This window comes from Petromyzon marinus, chromosome 13, assembly GCF_048934315.1.
Source record: "Petromyzon marinus isolate PM22_M1 ecotype Great Lakes invasive population chromosome 13, UKy_Petmar_22M1.pri1.0, whole genome shotgun sequence".
NCBI lineage: Eukaryota > Metazoa > Chordata > Hyperoartia > Petromyzontiformes > Petromyzontidae > Petromyzon > Petromyzon marinus.
The window spans coordinates 410,148-426,775 of NC_133679.1; the positions used below are offsets into that span (position 1 = coordinate 410,148).

General features: G+C 52.4%; 1 protein-coding gene across 3 annotated transcripts in view; it reads left to right on the forward strand.

The window, feature by feature from the left end:
• The window catches only part of LOC116942132 (inactive tyrosine-protein kinase PEAK1-like), a 53,078-nt gene that overhangs the window by 3,789 nt on the left and 32,661 nt on the right, over positions 1-16,628 (forward strand). The window contains exon 1 of one of the 3 annotated variants that reach the window (XM_076066752.1): positions 13,319-15,716. The exons of 1 other annotated variant lie outside the window; for it this stretch is intronic. The gene's annotated coding sequence lies outside the window, so the exon portion shown is untranslated. One more of the 3 variants, XM_076066750.1, reaches the window with a different exon arrangement.

The following is a 16,628-nucleotide window of genomic DNA, read 5'->3' on the forward strand; positions in this document are numbered from 1 at the left end:
CTGGGAGAGCGGGTCCGGGATTGGAATTAGTATTCGGAAGGAGAAATCGGAGCATTAGTTGCAGCTAGGCTGGTCTTGCTGGCCACTTCCAGTTTAAGTCACAGAGAAGAGTTCATTGCGTAGAGATGCGTTGTTGTGGTTATGTCTGAAAGGAGCGTTGTCCGATTGTTGTGCTCCATCACGAATGCGCGCGGCACAGTAGGCAAATGCGCCGGTTTACGTTGCGGTGTGCGGGCATGCGTTCCGTTTAGTCCGACAGACTTTGTTCCGCCGGACGGATAGTGACTCGGCGTGCCAGCGAGACACACAGTGACTCAGCCCTTGCATGGTGTGAAGAGTTCCTGTGATTGAGGGTCACAAACATTTTGTTATGAAGGCACATTTTTCCGCTTGGGGTGCATGTAGATCCATAGATACATTCTCTCTTTACTCCATACATGTGTTGATAGAAATAAGACAAACCTTAAACAAATTGTGAAAAAGATATGTTCTTAAATCTACAATCCTACACAATGTATCTTGAGCGTAAATTATAGGTTTTGATCAATTAATATTTACATCACACTGAATGTTATCGATAGTAGATCGACACTAAACCACATGTTTTATAATCCAAGTTATGTTGTGTTTTGCTATACGGTGGAGAATCTAACAAAATCGGCAGATGTCATGCGTTGTAAGTTTTCCCGTGTGGATAGCCCTATTGTTTCGTGCATTGTCGCGTGCATTTGGAGTGAGCGTGTTGATGATGCAGCATGTACACATGCGTGCACGCTGAATTGAAGCATCGTGTCGAAATTCTATGAATTTCTTTTTGTCATTGCGTGTTTATTTTCTGTGGCGGTGCGATTCTGGCTGCTCTGTTTACTATGACCACGGCAGCTTTGGAGAGCGTCGGCTACTCGTACCGTGGGGCGATTTATGTTGAGTGTAGAGTCGCCGTTTCACAGCCCCCCGCTGTGACATGGCGTCAAGGCATCCCATCAGCCCTCCCATTTCATAAAACAAGTGCACTCTGTCAGAAGCCAACAGTGCTTGTCCTCGAGGAAGACTGGGCCCTACCATAGAAATGTGGATACTTGATGATGGTGCGCAAATGGAGCGTTAAAAACTCCCGGATAGTGTGCGGAGACTCTGGTCGCCACCCAGAGCAGAACCACGGGACGTGTAACGATTCGTAAACACAGGGGAGATGGCATCATCACCACCATCACAGTGGCGATGCACCACTCCACTACTTCTTAAGCAATCATTTGGCTCGACCGCCTTGATGTAAAATTACAGCTGCTGCTCGACATCAACATCAGCCACATGAGGAAGCCAAGGACGGGCCGCTTGATTGCTCATTTGAGCAGGGAGACGCCTCGCCCGGGCACGGAAGGCCACGGTTGTCTTTGCTCATAGCGCCGCTGCATCCCGGGCTACTGCTGATGGCATTGCGTTACGTCACCGGCGTGCCAGGAAACCTGGCACGTAGCTCGTGTCGCTGTGCTATGATGAGCACCGACAGCGCACCACTGGAGGCAGGCTGCTCTGGCTTTCGCAAAGCTAAACAAAGTGCACGTGCATTTGAATGAAAATCATAGTTTGGCTTCGTGGTTTAGTATAGGCCAGTGTCCTCTTGGACCTTTACAAACGATATGCCTGCACTCTCAGATGCCCTCTCTGCAATCTTCATTCCAACGTATCTCAAGAGAGATTCGTGTTATGCAAAACAATATTACTTAAGATTTGCATTTGGCTTAATGCTGATCATTGTTCATTCATTATAATTGTCATTTGGCTGCAAATGTTGATAATTTTTATACGTGTGTAGTGACATCGCGGATGTCACTGTGTAATGCCGGCCCTAGCAAGGCACAGCGTGCGATGTAGTGACACTCTGGTTGACCCCAGTGGACACATGACCAGTTGAGTCTACACAGGGTCCCCAAGTGGGGGCTAGGGGTGGTCACGTGTCAGGGTCGATATCCTGCTCGAGGATTCTAGAAGGTGGTCGTGGCTAAGAGCGGGGTCAGCGACGCCACAGAGGATATAAGCCGGGTCCCCAAGAGGGACCGGCTGCTGTTGTTCATCCGGAAGAAACCTACGTTCTATGTTCTACGTTCTACAAGAGTCACCAACAAGTGGACTGGGACCCAAGCTGGGGTCCGGTCTGTTGTAGCTAGTTATGGTGTAATTAGTGTAGTTAGCCTAGTGGTCCAGCACCATAGGTTGTTATCTTGTTAAGGGGCAGTTACCCCGTGTGTTGGTATTAATAAATGTGTTGCCTCCAAAGAGTACGTTTGCGACTCCGTTGAACTCACTACACGTGTCGTGTCAGCGATTCGGAGACAAGGGTTTCCAGGAGGCACCTTCTTTATTCAACACCTTCACACTTCACAGGTTTGCCCATACACTCTCCTTGGTCGTCTAGCTTAGCCTAAACACAACCCTGACCGTGTAACACTGATGGTGCTGACCGACAATCCTGACCGTGTAACACTGACGGCGCTGGCCGAGACAGCCAACAACTCTCCGGCCGCGCAGTATCTAGCGACGAAGGCAGCGAGACGACAGCCACGACGAGACGAGTCCACTCCCAGAACCGGCAGCCCTGAGCTCCCGCTCTCAGCTCCGTTTATGTTACCCTCCGCGGCCTGGCTCCGCTCTGGCCGTGCCTTCCTTCTCGAACCCACTAGCAGGTTCCAGGGGCTTCCAGATGGGGTCTTCCTTGACCCTTGCCCCAGTTCCTCCGCCCCGCCGACACACAGCCGTGTATATGCTCACCGGCGTGTGTACTGCTTGTCCACCGCAGTTGCCGCTGCTGGGCACCAGCCGACGCTATTACACTGCACAAGTCACTTGTTATCGCTTGCTGTCAAGTCGCTTACAACGCGAGCCGTCAGCATATCTCTTATGTACCATGAGAGATGGCAACAGTGTAGAGAGGCCTTCATCTAGCAGTGGAGAGACATTGACATGACGACGACGGCAGCGGCGATGGTGAATGAGGACAAAACAATCCATAAGCCCCCTGACCCCGACACGATCAATGGCATCAACCTAACTCGAACCTGAACTCGAACTTACCTGAACCTAATGGCAAACTAATATAACCTTTACTTATGCTATAACCTGACCGTAACCTAACCCCTGGCCCCAAACCTAACACCAACCTAATTTTTACCTTAACCAATTACTAACCATAACCTTTAAAAAAGTAAGCGAGATTTTCTGGTCAAATAAACATTGAAGTTGTGCTCATCTCCGTTTTCCAGTCCTGACCCAGTAGTGGAAATTCCACATTCCTGTGGCATGGGGAAGTCTATCAATAGGGCAACCACTGTTAACTTCCCCACAAAGTGGTACTCAGACCCTATCCTTAGCTCGTAGCGTAATCCAACCGTAGCCCGAAGACCACGGTTATTCTAACTGCAGTGAGCGCTCACCTTGAAGCCGAGCGCCAGGGCTCCTAGTGATGGCCGTCGGCTCCACGCTGTTGGCGATGCCCTCAGTGAGGGAGGCAACTGGAACGTGTGACGGTAGCGGCACACACCGACAGAAGCGATCCCCACGCCCTCACTTCCCCATGTCCCCACATCCCCACATCCCCAGCATCCACGCTGGGGATGACGTAAACTGCAGCCTACCTCCACCCTGAGTGACCGAGCGTCATTGCCACCACTGCTACTTCCACCACTGCCTGTTTGGTGGCCGCGATGTGGATGATGAACCTGTGGATGATGCTGCAGAGTCTGTATGTATGTTGAACTTCTTTCACACCGTGCGTAGGCAACCGCACTGTTTGGAGATATTCTGAGAGTTTTGCATTTTTGAGAAAAATGTTATTGCAAGAGAAATTAAGTTTATTGGTTCGGGGAAATCATGCGTATTTTTATTAAATTATATATAATGTATATGTTGATGAGCAGGAGTCTTAGCATGCTTTGCATAACTAAGTGTCCCACTGTTCCAGCCGGGGTGTTCGGCAGAGCTCACCTCTCTTGTTGGCCCTGGGCCCCAGTGATCAAAATTCCACATTGCTATGGAGAGGGCCATTCCTACCATAGCATACACCCACTTCTGACTAACTACAGAGTGGTACTTATTTTATTGACCCAGGAGGGATGTTGATGGGCTGAGTGACGCATTCTGGTTTGATATTAACACGCTCTCTTTCATTACGACTCTTGCACTTTGTTACCGTCCGCCACCCAGACGGTTATTCAGTGTCTCGTGATCAAGACGCATCACGCCTCCACGCCTCGTATACGCTGACGTGTGTCGCAGGCTTGACTCGTCCTTCAGGGTTCACTCTGGCAGTATTCTACAACCCAGCTTTAGGTAATCTTCTGTTCTGGTTACTGCCCAAACGTCGATCACCCAGGCCAGAAGCTTCTTTCTAACCCGAGCAGTGACAGACATCACTCATGGCACAAACGGCCATCTCTTGACACTGCAGGCGATGTCTCTGCTCGCTTGGTTCACCTGTTCGACTGTTGACTCATTCTTGCCGTGTTACGATTCGAAGCCAGACTGGCAGAGTGACGAAGCACAGCCACAGCGCAATTGCCGAAGGTGACGGCGCAATTGGAACGGTTCTGAGTTGAATTACGGTTGTGAATTCCCTTTAAAGAATGCGACGCGTGGTGTTGTCTGGGTCATTTAAACTGAACCTACGGGGTGATTTTGCCTGGCGTGCGGTGGCGGCATATTTGTCGTCACGGTTGATGATAAACATCCGTTGCCAGGCAGCACAGTGACCCAGGTACAGCGATCGATACGAGGACACCGGGGGCCCACGCGTCGCACCTCGGCGACCCTCGGTCCAATCCACGCCGCGTGGATCCCCACCCTAAGGGACTCTGCGTATGGTGGTGGTCGTGGTGGTGGTGTTGGATCGCATGCTCCACCACCACCCCAGGCGACTCTCTGTGGCCTGGCCGCGAGGTGTGCGATGATCAAGCCTCATCTGTCCTGAACGCCTGGGTATTACAAATATTTAACACTTTTTAATTGTTGCATGCGGCTATAATAGTTTGTGGATTTATTTGAGTTTTGCCATCGTACATCCCACAATGCCATTGCCTTGTTTGGTTTGGTTCATGGCCATCATTCCTGTTCCTTCGCGGAAACTAAAACAAGCAATCTTGATTTGCAGCTTTCGTGACTGCAGGAATTCATCCTCTGTGGGTCTTTCGGTAAAGTGACGTAGATAGAAAAATAAATAATAGTTCACGACGTTTCTATCACAACAACAAGCAACCGTCTTCAGGTGAGAGAGAGAAACAAGCCGCTGTGACGGGGCATTGTGTAGATCCGAGGAGAGGGGGAGGGGCTGCTGTAACGGGCGAGAGGGTGGGGGTGAAATTCAAAGAGGGAACAAGGTGGTCGAGAGAAAAAACTTAGCTAAATTTAGAAATGTAATGCGACTCAGAGAGTCGGCCAACACAACAGTTGACACTTTACCTGGTTGATCAACGTCCTTCCAAAGATTGCAAAATTTTGCATCCATCTCCTCGGTTGAAGTCATGTCCGAGTTGTGTGGAAATCCTCCCCGTAGAGGCGGTTCAATCTTGATTTGAAGCTATCGTGACTGCAAACAGTCACAGTGCCCTGTGACTCGGTCTTAATTTCTATTTAAACATAAAGCCCTGTGGTTTTTTTCCTTTTACACTTTTTTTCCCTGTCTTGCGTGATGTATGTTTACCCCATTAGAAATGTGTGCAAAGCGTTGCTTCTCCGCGGCGTGCCTGTGATCAGTCGTAGCACAAGCACGTGTGATGTTTTGCATGCGAACTCGTTAGTGGTTGGTGTCACAAGCCAGGTGGCGGACTCCTCACGGTCGGGACGGAAGCGCTGCTCGGGGCTTCCCTCCCGTGCGGGTGTCACGTGAGAGCCATCACAGGGACACGCAGAGAACCCGGCCCAGCGAGCGGAGGCGGTCCAAAGATCAGCTGTGGGAATGAGCGCAGGGCCCCGCTCGTAAGTCCACACGTGTGTTGTAGGAGGCGAAGGTGACGAGGAGGAGGAGGAGGAGAAGGGGCTCGGTACGTCAGCGAGGCTGTCACGGCAGCGGCCGTGCCTCTGTTGTGACGCACCCCTTTTGTTTCGCACTAAGTTGAGGTGGCAACGTTTATTGTCACGTGCATTTGTTACGTTGATTTGATTCAACTTGAAGCTTCGGAGGACTTTGCTGCACCAATCTGCATAACTGAGTGTTTTGAATTCCGGAGAGAGGAAGCTGTTTACTTTCTCACGGTTATCAAACACATCATTGTGCACAAAAACACCGCTTGAGGCAGCCTCGGCTGTGAGAGTGCAGAGCAAACACAAGTTACTTATCTCAAGGCGTACTGGGAAATGTGAGGAATGCTTCGCTATTCATGAATGTGAGCCGACCGCAGGCTCCGCGGCGTCTCCCGGAGTGCCCTCTGCGCGCCTCCGCCCGCAAGGGCCCCAGCGAGTCGCCCACCGTCGCGCGCGGCCTTCACGGCCTCTGCCGCCGGCCTTCGGTAGAAGCCTGAGTCTGGATGTATTTGCTCGTGGCCAATTGCGGAGATTGCTTAAACAAATATTTGTCTGGCTGGGTTCTCTTGCAGTGCCGGTGTTTTTTTTAGCCACGCCTTGAGGAGAGGGCGGCCGATGCGGTCATTCCCCTGGGCAGGAATGGCGAGGCCCGGCGAGGCACAGAGCCACGGCACCGCTCTCCCCCGCACGTCTCCCCCCCCCACCCCCCCCCGCCCCCCCCGTGTTGTTTATCCCCGCACCTCCAGGCCAGTGACGGCCCAGCGATAGACGAGGTGGGATTTAAACTTGGAATGTGCCCACAAAGCACGTAACGAATGTCTTTGTATAAAATAAAATAAAATGGCAGAACATTTTGCAGGCGGTAATCCGATGGGTCGTGCCCTAAAAGGGTCAGAGGGTGGTGACAATTGGTAGGAGGTGAACAGGAACTAGCACGTTCGAGGGTCTTATTCATAGAATGTTAAAGCCACTTGAAAATGCAGTTGAATATGTATTGTTTTGTGACTACCACTGACAGTGGCATCAGTTATTTGTTGCAATCATAGCATTGATTATATTTACCCATTTTGTATTTAATGATCTTCATAAAAAATTTGGGCAAGAATCACATTTGCATACCATTTGCATAAATCTGCATGCAATTGGTGTGTTATTCTGCATGAAAGATGTTCAAATTAAGGCCACTCACAAATATTCATACAAATATGTCCTTTGCTAGCTGCTGGCTGCGATCCTGCTGCTGCTGCTGCCGACGCGATACGCACACATTTCAAACACAAGAATCATGCAGAAATCTTTCATTCCATTTTCCGGTCGTCCATGCGTTGCGAGCGCTCCCTAAAGACAGCACGCTTGTGCCGTGGGGGCGCAGACCAACCTCCAGCGCGACAACGCGAACCCTCGCGAACGCCGTCCGGTTACAGGCGTGGAAGCAAACTGCCACTTCACCGTGATTTCACCGCAAAGTCCACGCTCAGCGGCGTGCGGTGCCGTCGCACGCCAATTGGGTTCGAGCACACCGCCGTGTACACGGCCGGACAATGACCGACCCTTGCGCTGCTTCATTACCATGGCAGCGATCCTGAATAGTGTCGGTCTGTAAGGTAGCAGCACCACGTGGTCTGAGGAATGTTTAGGGAGGGCCTGCAATGAAAGCCGCCCTCTTGGCACTCGCGGCCCCTTCGCTTCAACGAGCTTTTCCTGGTCTCCAGCGAACATCTTGAACGTGCCGAACACGCCAACACCCCGGGCGTGCCGGTCACCCTCGTCACCCCGAACCCGCCGAGCACGGCAATCGCTCTCTGCCCTTTCCTTCGCCACTCACGGCGAGCCACGGGGTCGGCGCGCGGGGGGCACTGGCGCCGCTGGACACGTCTCGGCGCGCGGTTTTTGTTCCCCCCCCACCCCCCCCCACTATTGGTCGCGCTGGGGTGGCGAACGGCGAATTCAAAACCAAGGCTGGGCACGGTGGTCATGAAAAGGAGCGGAGTTGGGTAACGGAAATGAGGGGGGCGGTGTTCTGCATTGTGCACTTTTGTGTTTGTGGAATGTGTGGGTGGCAGGGAAAAATACAGGAAGCCTTCATTATGTACGTGTGCAAGCACCATTTATTACTGCTCGCGGATAGTTATTTATTTAACTCCGCGTTGGCGTTAAGCGTCCATTCGCGGATTATGCCGGGCGGGTGCGGCGATTGCAGTGGCGAGAGTCGGGGGGGCCGGCGCAGATGACACAGGAGGCCGCGTGTCACCGGTGATAGCCCAGTAGGTGGCTTCTCTCCCGCTTGGGAGACTCTGGGCCGGGTCGCAGTCAGCGTGATGAGTCGCTTCGAACCACCTGGCCTCGTGCTGTTCCGGCGGTGGCGGCGACGGTGATCGTGAAGAGCGTTGGGACCTCCCGTAGCCGATGCGGTATCGCGTCTGATGCAGTAGGAACTCTCCCCCTGGGGGTGAGCAGTGGTGCAGTGGTTAGCGAGCCGCGCTATGAACCTGGCGACCTGAGTTCGATTCCCGCTCACGGCCAATACCAGCTACGATTTATAATATTTGTGGGAGGCCGACCAGCGTCGATTACATTATGTTTGGACTGGTCCCCAGCATGAGAATTTGGAATTACAAACTGACTTGGGGACCACCAGTGAGTACTCGCTATCCTGTGTACTTGGACCTGTTATAACCGTTTTAAAACGTATTATTTAAAACAAACACCCACGATAGTTTTCCCACTCACCTCTCTTGCCGCTGACGTATTAGTCGTTGAGCCCGGCCATGCCGTTACGCTAATGAAACCCGGCGTCTGCCGCTGCCGCTGCTATACATCACGAGTAATTGCAGAATCTCGCTGCAATCGTGTGCCTTCGGATTTCCCTGTGCTGTGCAGTGCCTCCGGGATTTAGAAAGTCGCCAGTAATATCACTCGTGGGGATTTGTGCCTTGCGGGTGGGGGATTGTGCGAGGTTTTACAAAGCAGCTCTCGCGGCCTTGCGTGGGCCGAGGACGGCGGTGTTGATGTGCCGAGGCTCGCAGCCGTAGCTTCAGGAAGCCAGCACCGTCGGCTCTGGCGGCTTTATCGTTAAAATGTTCTGCCGTAGGGAGAAAATGCGACCACAAAACCCTCTACTAGAAGGTGTGGGGGATGCGGTGTTGGTCCACACGCCCCGGTGTTTACAATGAACAGTCGTACAGCGGAGGCACCGTGGCCAGGCTTTCGTGCGTAATCCTTCTCCGCTACTCTATGTCGACAAGCGCACGGTCGGCGTGAACCTCTTGCGGCCGCGGCGTGTCTGGTGGCGCGTGGGTTTCTATCGCCGCATGGCCCACACGGGCGCCGTGGCGGTGGGAGCTGCTCGCTGGCCGAGGAGCGCCGAGGGTCGCTCCCCGACTCGGGTGCCTCCGTGCAGAATTTGCGTTTGGCACTCCCCCTGTCCTGCGTCGATGGGTTACCTCCCATAGCTAAACACGTTCAATACGACTTGCGTCGTCCAAACACTGCAACGCAGGACCCTCCTGAAAAAGAGTCTTGAGACTTGGTGTGGCTTTTTTTGTTGCTAGAACAAAGGGGAAACCCTATTCTCATATTTTGGTACTGGCAAAGGAGGTCCCATGAAATGAAAACACTTTTCACTTGAACGGTTTTAAAAATGTAATTCAAAGAGCTCTGTAATCAAATTTGCGTGTAAATTAGTGAATTTTAATGAAATCAATTTTGGTTGAGCTGTAATTGAATGTAGGGTGATTCATTCCAGATTGTTAAATCATACTGCTGTGTCGTCTGCATGCAAACCGAGAGAGGGCACGATTGGTGGACTGTGGATTCCCTTCCGTGAAGTGTGAGAGTTACCATCTGCTCGTGTTTGCAAAACAACGGGCGCGCGCTCTCAAGCACTGCGAGTGCCGTGAGTTGTCGGTGCCGGTGTGCTCATGGAGGTGGCACCGAGAGAACTGCCGGGCCCAACGCCAGGGCGGCAACCCACGGGCCGGCGCGCTCGCCGCTACGGAACCGCCCGTGCCGACTTCCCTGAAGGGCGGCCGTCACCGACCATGTGGAGGTGCTGGCCAGCGTGGGCCATCGTGAGCTTGTCCTATTGCGTCAACCGCAAATTATATATAGCAGACAAAGAGTTTAACAAAAATGTATTCCAGTTCCGGTGCAAAAGTATTATTTTTTACCATCGGTGATACCGTTCAGTCGATTAAATTATTATCAACATTTAGCAATTCCAGAATATTTCCCCTTTCCATTGAGATAACAGAAGTGCTCTCTCATCTAGTTCAATACATTATGAACCATAATGTAAAATTTCATATTTTCCTTTTAGTACACGCACCAATAAATGAAAGTGTTCATTTTTGTTGTATAGTGAGATATCTCGGTTGGGGAGGAGGAGTGGGTGTTTGACAGTCTTGGCAGTGTCGTTGTCGTCGTTGCGATGAACGCACTCGCCCTGTGTGTTCATGGCGGCATGGCGGAGAGAGCGCAGGCGCGTGTTGCTATTGCGTGAGACCGGCCTTGAGAAGCCTCGAGTGAGAGCCATGCGCCTGAAGGTTGAGCAATAATTATTACCCAGCGGTGGAGCCCAGTAACCCTGGGTGCTAATGAGCTGACGATAAAAAGGCTGCCACTTATTTTGTACTCGGTTCTCCGGTGCCGGTGGTGGTGTTCCCACGCCATGCGGTAGCGGCAGCAGCGGCATGCGTGGGTGGGTTTATCAGCGTCCCCCCCCCGCACCGTGCGTTGTGGCGAGAGGCAACGCAAATCCAGCGGTGTTACCCACAGATGCCCTTTAACCAAGCGGAACAAGTGTGTTGTTACAAGTCGCACGGGTGAGCGACGAGCGTCACCTCGTGCCGAGCCCGCTCACTGGAGCTGGCATATTACCCACGCGTCTTATCTTGGCTCTCCGTGAAATTCACAGACTATCTCTTCATTCACTGTACAGACTTCGTGGATCAGCGCTCAGCAGCCGCGAATATCGTGAACATTTTCATTCAAATAAGCAGCAGCAGCAGCGAGCTCTCGACGCGGCCCAGTGCGGATGCCTTGCCTGCATTCCACTTGCCTTGTTTTGTCCTGAAAATGCAATATTTCTCATGTGTTAATCTTTTCCCCATTTGTCAATATGAGTGCATATTAATTTTTATTTCAATTTTATTTATTTGGTATAGCCTTGTGAGCCATTCGGCTCTTAATCATGTGTCTCTAGTCAAGTTAAAGTGATTTCCTGCTCAATGAGTATTGAGGTGGCACTCATCCGTTTATAGCTCTGAGCCAGTGGTGGAAATGCCCATGACGGGGATGAGTGCCTACAGGACAACCACTGTTGACTTCTCCATGTGTCTTTAGTAATCTATTTATTTCCCACGTTGTCTTGCGAATTCAAACCCTTCTCTACATTGGCTCGGCCAATCATTCCTCCGAGGTCATCTGTGCAGATGGGCGGCCCCTGCCATGGGAATATGGAATTTCCACAATTGGCTCAAGATGGCCGACGAAGGCAAGGTCTAACCCAAGATGTTTTTGGCTGGCTGTAGAGGTCCCATCGTGTACGGTCAGCGTGCCTGCAGGAAGGAACCGCTGAGGTGCAATGCCGGATTGTTGATGATCAAAGGGCATGGAGCTTCTCTTTATTCATTAACCCTGTGAGGTGTCACGCCAGCCACCCGCTCTCCACTTACCTGCGTGCTTGGCATTGTTTTGATCAGAGTTCGTAAAAAAATAACGTGTATTTTGTACACATCCTATCAGCCACGGAGTACTTTTATTATTTTTTAGAGGGACAGACGTGTGAACGAGGCATATTTATTCTGCTTATTGTATTGTTTATTATGGTATTCCCCACGGTGATGTGGATGATTATTCTGTGGTGCGTATTTTTTTTATAAAACAAGGACCCACATCTGACGAAGCGGGGCCCTTGACTATAAATATTTGGCAGTTAGTCAGCAATGGGGCAAGAAAACCTGAGTTTGCGAGATGAGACACTGAATGTAGAAACTCACCCCGAATTTGTTTGTACTGAATCATTACTCATGAGATTATGCACTCCTAGAAAGCTGTATGGCTGATGGAATTGTGTATAAAATAATTATCAAATATAATTTTTTATGTGGCGGGATGGGCATGTGAAGGAGGCCTCTATTGTTGCTTCTGGGTTCTTTCGGTAACGTCACGTAGAAATGGAGATATAATAATAACAGACTTTACCGAAAGAACCCAGAAGATGAATCCCTGCAGTCACGAACGCTTTAAATGGAAAGAGGCCTCTATTGTCTACATATTTATTTTGCACCAGTGAGGAGTCTGTAGATAAGGGGTGGTAGTGGTGAGTTTGTAGCTAAGGGGCGGTGGTGGTGAGTTGTGTGCACGCTCCGAGTGCCACTCCGCACCCCACCGTGCTGCTCACTGCAGTGGCAGCCAAGTGGAGTGTGTGGTGACTGCGGTGTAAGTGGCCGTCCAGAACACTAAGACAAAGATTCCCCCTACACAATCGTAACAGACGTTTTGGGGGCAAGTGCTGTTAGCAAGCACCCGTGAAGGCTGGTATGGCACACGAGGCAGTGGATGGCCAACACCATGCACGACCGGCTTCCTTCATCTCCCCAGTGGCGATGTTTACACACCGTACCAGGTGCTCATGTGAGGCTGAGTTGACCTAGGGGAGGCCCAGGACCTATTCAGATAATCGTCACTGGTGTTGGTTTTGAGCGGGAATTGAACTTTGGCTGCCGGGTTCAGAGAGCGGAGCGCTAGCGGCTGCACCACCGCTCCCCACGCACACCAGCAGCAGCGTGTGGCCCTCCCTGTTCACCAGAGACCCTGCGTCTCTCTCCCTGTTCACTAGAGACCCTGCGTCTCTCTCCCTGTTCACCAGAGACCCTGCGTCTCTCTCCCTGTTCACTAGAGACCCTGCGTCTCTCTCCCTGTTCACCAGAGACCCTGCGTCAATCTCCCTGTTCACTAGAGACCCTGCGTCTCTCCCTGTTAACCAGAGACCCTGCGTCTCTCTCCCTGTTCACTAAAGAACCTGCGTCTCTCTCCCTGTTCATCAGAGACCCTGTTTCTCTCTCCCTGTTCACCAGAGACCCTGCGTCTCTCTCCCTGTTCACCAGAGACCCTGCGTCTCTCTCCCTGTTCACCAGAGACCCTGCGTCAATCTCCCTGTTCACCAGAGACCCTGCGTCTCTCTCCCTGTTCACCAGAGACCCTGTGGCTCTCTCCCTGTTCACCAGAGACCCTGCGTCTCTCCCTCTTCATCAGAGACCCTGCGTCTCTCCCTGTTCACCAGAGACCCTGCGTCTCTCTCTGTTCATCAGAGACCCTGCATCTCTCCCTGTTCACCAGAGACCCTGCATCTCTCCCTGTTCACCAGAGACCCTGCGGCTCTCTCCCTGTTCACCAGAGACCCTGCGTCTCTCCCTGTTCATCAGAGACCCTGCGTCTCTCCCTGTTCACCAGAGACCCTGCGTCTCTCTCCCTGTTCATCAGAGACCCTGCGTCTCTCCCTGTTCACCAGAGACCCTGCGTCTCTCTCCCTGTTCACCAGAGACCCTGTGGCTCTCTCCCTGTTCACCAGAGACCCTGCGTCTCTCCCTGTTCATCAGAGACCCTGCGTCTCTCTCCCTGTGAAGCGGTGGAGTTAGAATGCAGTGACCAAGTCTGGGTCAGAATCTATTTAAAAATGTAGACACGTCTGCTGACTGTAACATTCCTGAAATAAAACCGTGATGTTTCTCATCGTAACACCGCCCCTACACAGTCTTCGCCTCTGGGCGGCAAAAGGTGGCAGCGCCGTCGTCAACGCTCGTGCCACGCAGCAAGGCCTTGGGTTCCATTTCAGACTCGGGCGCCTTTCAGTGTGGAGTTTGTGAGTTTGTGTGTTTGTGAGTTTGTGTGTCTGTGAGTTTGTGTATTTCTCCCCCCGTTCTGCAAGGGTTCTCTCTAGATTTTCTATTTTCCTCCCAGAGCTAAAAAAAAAATTCGGTATTGGCCAAAACATCCCATCGCTGAACAAATAACTACAAATTACTCAATAGGGATCGCACACAGCAGTAACATCGCCCCCTACTGTGAAAACTTAGCAGGACCCTCCTGAAAAAGAGTTGAGACTCGGTGAGACTCTCTTGAGTGGCACCGCTGGCGAGGTGCCACACACCCACGCCGGGCCTCACCGGCCTCCACTTCCTCTCCAGTCGCCACGCCGCTGGAGAGGCACAAGGGACGTCTGCGCCCTTATTGACGGCGCTGGCCTTTAATGGTTACAAAAATATGTACGGTTGAACAGAAATCCGTGCTAGAAAATAAGATTTCAGCTCTGGATAGCCTAAACTTAAACATCGAGTGCATTAACCGTGGGTGAAAATATAAAGCAAACACAGTAAATTGCTCTGGGCAATGTAGTGGGGGCGGGGAAGTTTGAGGGGAGGGCCAAGCCCAAGAAGTCCACTGGGAGCTGAGCCGTGCGGAGCCGTTGCAGGAACGTCCCAAGCAAGGTTCTGGTCTCATTCCTGCTCGTCGCTGCGGAGACGCAGCAGCAGGAGGGCCCCGATGATGTGGTCCACGCGGCAACGCCGGTGGCTTCCTCCTGCCCTCTCCTCCCACAGCCTCCTTCACACCCACCACCCTCCTCCCATCACCCCCTGCCAGGGCAGTGCTTCGACGAATTTCAAATCCCCGCTCCGCGTAGCTTCTCCTAAATCAGCCCCACACCGGGGTAAGTCACCGAGCTGGGATCGTGAGACTACAACCGATAAACTAATCGCATCCGATTCTCGGCACCCAATGTTCAGCAACGTTCCAGGATTGTACTCTGCATATATTGGTTTCCACATTCGTTGTTTTGATATCTCAAAACTTCTTATCTACCGTGCACTCGAGTATTTTCCCAGTGTCTCCCACACGGCAATAAGGGAGGGAGAGTGGTCGAGACGGGCCTCCCCGCTGCCTGCGCGCGTGACGCTCGCTCGGAGCCGCCGACGAGGGTGGCCCCGCCGCCGTCGCTGTGACGTTCCGTTCAGTCCGGCGATCGAGGATGAGCGTAGTCGCGCCGCCGTGCGGCCCACGCCCGCTGCCGTTCCCCCTCCGCTGAGCCGTCGCAGCGTCGGATGGCAACGGTCGCGGGAGGTGCCGCCGCGCGTAGCGGAGGGCAGTGCAGTAGAGTCTATTGTTGTACTGTACTTGTACGCTCCCCGTCATCATCAACCCACACGGCCTGTGCGATGGAGCGCCCTGCCGCCAGTCTCTGCGACGTCCCGTGTGTGAATGTGGGCGCCGGAGTCGAATTGCCTCGTACTAAAAATCATTTGCCAAGTTATTAACCGTCCGTGTGAGATAACGGAGCCCGTATCTCACTTGCAAGGGAATGAATGAATCTCCCAGGAGCCTTGGGCTGAACAAAGGACTGTACCGACGATACTAATACCAAGTCATCGCATGTCACATGCCAGTCTTGCAGAGCTTGTACTGTGCCGCGTTTGTGTAGCCGTATGTCAGTTGAACATTCTGCATGCTTTATGAGCGTAGAGAATGTTTTTCCGGCGTGTTTGTCTCTCAGCGCCACTGTTTCACACGGCTCGGAAAGGGCGCTCACCACCGTGCACACATCACGCACTCGCGCTCATCACGGGATGTGTTCTGAGGCTTTGCAGTAAATTGGCTTTCCGGAGCTAAAAATTGCTTTCGTGGCAAAGAGGAAAATGAACGGGCACGTGAGTAATCATTTTCACGCGCGTGTGCATTTGGTGAAGCGAGCGCGAAGCTGATGGCGTCAGCGGCAGCGGCAGCGGCAGCAGCCGTGGCGCTGGGCTGCTGGCCTGCTCTCTGTTCGCGCGTGCGGGACGGGCGCTTCGTGTGTCCCGGCCACGGCCCTCGTCACACAAATAAAACGCTCGGCTCGGGGGCCGCCCCTCCTGGCGGCTCTCACGCGAGGGCTGTGCGCAGCAAAGATTCACCGTCCGCAGGCGTAAGTGCGCTTGCGTGTTAATTTGTACATACAGGGAGCGGTGGCACAGTCCTTGCCGTGCTGCACGACAAACCCGGGTGACCCGAGTTCGATTCCCGCTCACGGCCAACACCAGTGACAATTATATGAGCGGGTTGTGGGCCTCCCCTAGGTCAACTCGGCCTCAAACGAGTACCTGGTGTGGTGTGTAAATATTTTAACTGGGGCTTGGTTCTGGCCACCTACCCCCTCCTGTGCCATGCCGACATTCATAGGTGCTCGGTAAGCGCTCTTGCCCTAACAGCCTCTATAGGCTATATGGGGGATCTTTGTCTTTGTTTGCGCCTGGAGATGGTCCTAGTGAATGTGAGAGCAGCGCTCGATGACGCACACACTCCGAGACAAAACCCAGCGCCCTCTCCTGAATGAACGCATTGGTGAGCAGTGGTCGCGAACCACTATTATTATTATTATTCGTGTGTAATGGGTTGTGACGGAGAGCATTATATTTTAAAGGTTGTACGCTAATGTAGTGAGCCAGCCGAGTGATTTGTTGATCGACACAGCCCATCATTCCTCGTCGGTCGATAAACAAGAGTATTGCTTTGTGGGAAGTCAACAGAGCGGTGTTTTTTCTGCGGAGAAATCGCCGTCGCAGGAATGTGGAATATCACGCCAA